This window comes from Apium graveolens, chromosome 7 (assembly GCF_009905375.1).
Source record: "Apium graveolens cultivar Ventura chromosome 7, ASM990537v1, whole genome shotgun sequence".
In the NCBI taxonomy this organism is placed as follows: Eukaryota; Viridiplantae; Streptophyta; class Magnoliopsida; order Apiales; family Apiaceae; genus Apium; species Apium graveolens.
Window position 1 is genome coordinate 127087566 of NC_133653.1, and position 5169 is coordinate 127092734.

The window sequence follows — 5169 nt, forward strand, 5'->3', positions numbered from 1 at the left end:
TGGATTAGGGTAAGAACAACATTTCATAAGTGTAACACTCTTATGTCTATCCATTCTTGACCCTATGATACTATATCTCATGGTGAAAGCCTTAGATTCACAAGAATCAAGGAGGTTCACTTTGAGCTTAACAAAAACATCACCATGCAAGGTCAAAACATAGGTTTTTCACTCTAAACTTTTGAAATATATATAAGAATAACATATAGGGAGTAAAATTACTTGGATATAAGATAATTGTTTGAGTGAGAGTTGAAGAAAGAAGGGGATGGGGCTCGGTTTTGGTGGTTGCCGAGAGGGGAGGGGAAAAACCGAGAGGTGAGGGAGGAGGGAGGGAGAAGAGAGTGAAGTGGTGGGGTGAAGTGAGGTGATGATCACTTCTTGGACTTATTTTTATGCATTGATTTGACTATAATGTGAGTGGGTTTGAGATTTTACAAGAGTAACCCTCCAATATAGTTAGGTAGATTTGCATGCAAGGGTAAAGGGGTAAATTGGTTAGCAAAATGTGAGTTAGTGGGGTTGAGAATGTCTTCTTTGCCCTTTGATTAAATAGAAGAGAGTTTGCATGCAAGGTTATTCATGTAATTTGATAAATATGACAACTAAAATTTATAATGATTTATTTTTATAAAATAAAATACAAGTTCAAAAATTATAAAATTTATACCATAAATTAACTTGTATTTTTAGAGACTTTATAAAATCATTTTCAAAATTTGTGAACAAAATGCCTTTTAAAAGAAGATTTTTCCAAAGCTTAGAATATTCCTTATAAATCAAAAATAAAGAAATTAAATAAACTCTTGCTTTGAAAAATCATATACTACCCAAAGCAAATTTATAATGCAGAAATTTTCACTCACACAAACGTACAATCATTGAATATATTTTCATTTGACTTAATATTATACCAAATTCACAAATAATATTACATAAAATGCCGGTCGTAACAGTAATGGTTGTTGGAAACGTGTATGGCCTTCACTTAAATTTTTTTTGGAATTTATGTAAGATATCCTTAGTATAAAAACACACTGGACTGTATATTTTTATTTCACTCAACAAACACTACATATTTAATATTTATTACAACAAGGCTTCAGCCTATTTCTTAATTATGAGCTACAGCTCTTTTCTATTCTCTCTATTTTTCACTTGGTCTGGTGTATACAGAATACACATGAAAAGCTCTATTTATAGGCTTCAAATACAAGCTGGTGTCATCCATTACATATACGCGCAGTTAATACTAGCCAACCAAAGAAGACTATTAATTTCCACAGTCCTCCTCATTTTTAGGCTTAACACAAACCTGTTGCATTTTCTTCTTGCCACCTTAGCGTGTATTTAACTATCAAGTTTGAAACATATTGCTGCCTTCCTTATTTCCAGGAGAACTTATTACCTATTCAAATACTTAGTCTCATGCATGCATATAGATATTACTTCACACGTCTGTATTCACTATAATTTCAGCTGCACTTATTTCTATAAATCATGTGTTTATTCAACTTAGCTGTCTTTGACCTAGATAGCTTCATACATGTAGAACGGGTTTGAATTCTAACACTCCCCCTCAAACCCGACTTAGCATTCCGAGCTTCTCTTTTATTTTATGAAACACATCCGGATTCAACGACTTTGTAAAGATATCCGCTAAATTTTCTTCAGTCATGCAGTGCACCAGCTCCACAATTTTCTCGTTCACCTGTTCTTGAATAAAGTGATATTTGATATTGATGTGCTTGCTCCGACTGTGTGACACTGGATTTTTTGCTAGAAAAATTACGGATTTATTATCCACATAAATTTTAATCGGATCTTCCTTGACAAGATTTAACTCACCCAAAATATAGCTTAACCACATAGCTTGACACGCGCATGCTGCTGCTGCGATGTATTCCGCCTCACATATTGAGAGAGCAACTGTTTGTTGCTTCTTTGAAGACCATGAAAATATCCCTGAACCGATACAAAAAGCATATCCCAAAGTGCTTTTCCGTCATCCAAATCACCGCCATAATCACTGTCTAAGTAGCCAACTAATTTTGAATCTTGAGAATGCGTGTAAAATAAGCCATGATCAAGCGTACCTTTTTCCATGTACCTACTAACTAGTCCAACTACATACATAATATCTGGACGAGTGAAAGTTAGGTACCTCAGTCTTCCAACCAAACTTTTGAATAATATCGGATTTACCGACTCCCTCGTTGAATCAATCCTGAGCTTTATGCTTGCTTCTGTTGGCATGCTCACTGGCTTGCATTCCTCCATTCTGAACTTCTTTAAAATTTGCTCCGCATATTTTTTCTGAGACATAAAAATCCCGTCTTTGTTTTGCTTCACCTCGACTCCAAGAAAATATGACATTTGACCAATATCTTTCATCTCAAATTCATTAGTCATAACTTTCTTAAAATCAACAAACATACCAGGATTATTTCCAGTAAAGATCATGTCTTCCACATATAAAAAAATGATCATAATATCTCCCCTTGAATTTGTTTTCGTGTAGAGAGCATGCTCGTATGGGCCCTTCATGAAACCATTTTTCTGAAAATACTCATTTACCCTTGTGTTCCACGCTCTCGGTGCCTGTTTTAGGCCGTACAAAGCTTTCTTTAGTTGGTAGACTTTATCTTCCTGGCCTTTCTGAACATATCCTGGAGGTTGTTCGATGTAGACTTCTTCTTCGAGATAACCATTTAGAAATGCTAACTTCACGTCCATCTGAAAAATCTTCCATTGATTTTGAGCGTCAATTGTTGTAAGAAGTCTGATGGTATCAACTCGTGCAACTGGAGCAAACACCTCATCATATTCAATACCATATCGCTGTTTGTAGCCTTTAGCCACTAGCCTCGCCTTGTATTTCTCCACTTTTCCATCTTGATTCGTCTTGGTTTTATAGACCCACTTGACACCAATTGCTTTGTGTCCTTCTGGAAGCCATGTGAGCCCCCATGTATCATTCTTTTTTATTGCGCCAATTTCTTCATTCATGGCTTTGTTCCATTTGCTTTCTTCAGAAGCTTCTTCAAATATAACTGGATCACATTCAGCCATTAAACAAAATAGAGAATAATCAAAGGTTATTTATACCAGACTTATTGCTTCATAGATATTATCTAGACTCCGCATCTTTCGTGGTGCTCCCCCTGAACTGCTGTTTCCTCCCGTGGATGGTGTCGATCCAGGAGTTTGTTGATTTGAATTTGGTGGAGGAGTTTGATCATCATCTCCGTCATCTTCAATGTTGGAGTCATCACTGTCATCATCATCATCATCATTGAAAAATAATCCAACAACTTTTCTTTCTTCCTTGCTCCATTTCCAGTAGTCTGATTCATCAAACTCAACATCTCGAGAAATGATTAATTTTTTCGTCAGGGGATTATAGAGTCTATACGCCTTGCTCCTTTTGTCATATCCGGTAAAGATAAATTTCTCGCCTTTATCATCCAACTTCTTCCTTTTCTGATCAGGAACGTGGGCATAACCAATACACCCAAAAATTCTGAGATGTCCAACTGACGGTTTGCTCCCGCTCCATGCTTCATTTGGAGTTTTATTTCTGAAACTTTTTGTTGGACAGCGATTCAGCAAATAAACTGCACATAGAACAACTTCCGCCCAGAAAGTTCTTGGCAAGTGCTTTGCTTTCACCATGCTTCTTGCCATGTCAAGAATTTTGTGGTTCTTCCTTTCTGCAATGCCATTTTGCTGATGAGTATATGTCATTGTCAATTGATGATTAATTCTATGAGCTCTATAGAAACTTCTGAACAAGTTTGAAGTATACTCGTCTCCTCTATCTGATCTGAGTGTCTTCAAATACTGGCCACTTTGTTTTTCAGCCAATGCTTTGAACTCCTTGAATTTATCAAGAGCCTCCGATTTTTCTTTGATGATATACACCCAACTTTTCCTGCTAAAATCATCAATAAATGTTAGGTAATACCTATTACCTCCAAGTGATGGTATATCAAATGGACCAGCTATATCTGTGTGAACTATCTCCAATGGCCTCCTGGCTCTCCATGATTTTCCAACATGAAAACTTTGTCTGTGCTGTTTCCCCTTAACACATGCTTCACACAAATTTTCTGGTTCATTGATTTCTGGCAAGCCGTCCACCATTTTTGTCTTTGACAATAATTTCAAGCCAGAAAATTCAAGATGACCAAATCTTAAATGCCATAACCACGAGTTATTTTTAATGATTGATTTCAAGCACTTCTGCACTTTTGTCTGCATATCAAGTGTGAACATGCGATTCTTTGACATCTCCACATCTGCAATTAATTCTCGAACGGAACCTGGCTCGGATACCACTTCCTGGAAACGTGTATGGCCTTCATTTAATTTTTCTTGGAATTTATGTAAGATATCCTTAGTATAAAAACACACAGGACTGTATATTTTTATTTCACTTAACAAACACTATAGCTTTAATATTTGTTACAACAAGGCTTTAGCCTATTTTTTAACTATGAGCTACAACTCTTTTCTATTCTCTCTATTTTTCACTTGGTCTGGTGTATATAGAATACACATGGAAAGCTCTATTTATAGGCTTCTGAAAGGCATATGGCATAGCCTATTTGTATATTCGAGGATTTAACTCAACTCAAATAAGAATGTAATAAGTAAATAGTGGATCTATCGTCAGAGAGATCTCACAAAGTAACATCTGTCAAAGGGTTAAGAAACATTATTCATCTATAGACTTGAAGACTTAATTCACTGGAAGAAGCTCAAAAAATTGATCAAGCCTCAGTGATATAAATCAAGATTGTGGATTTAATCAAGTGACAGAGATCTCGTCAGGGTATCAATTAATTACAAGGATTTAGTCTGAAGAAAATCAAAGTCAAGACGTGAAGAAACATCACGGAAGTTAGTCACTCATGAACCAGACAGTACATCGAGTGTCAACGCTGAAGTGGTGGAATTGATTCATATATTTCAGTGATTTTCAGAAGTTTTACAGGAGAATGGATGCTGCTCAAGATTAGTATTAACTCTCTATTAATTAATTAAGTCATATAATTTAATTAATAGAATAAATTATATCTGCAAAGATTAATTTATTTTATTAATTGAATTAATTAATTAATTAATTCAGAATTAATATTAAGGTTTTTCAGAATTTTAATTGAT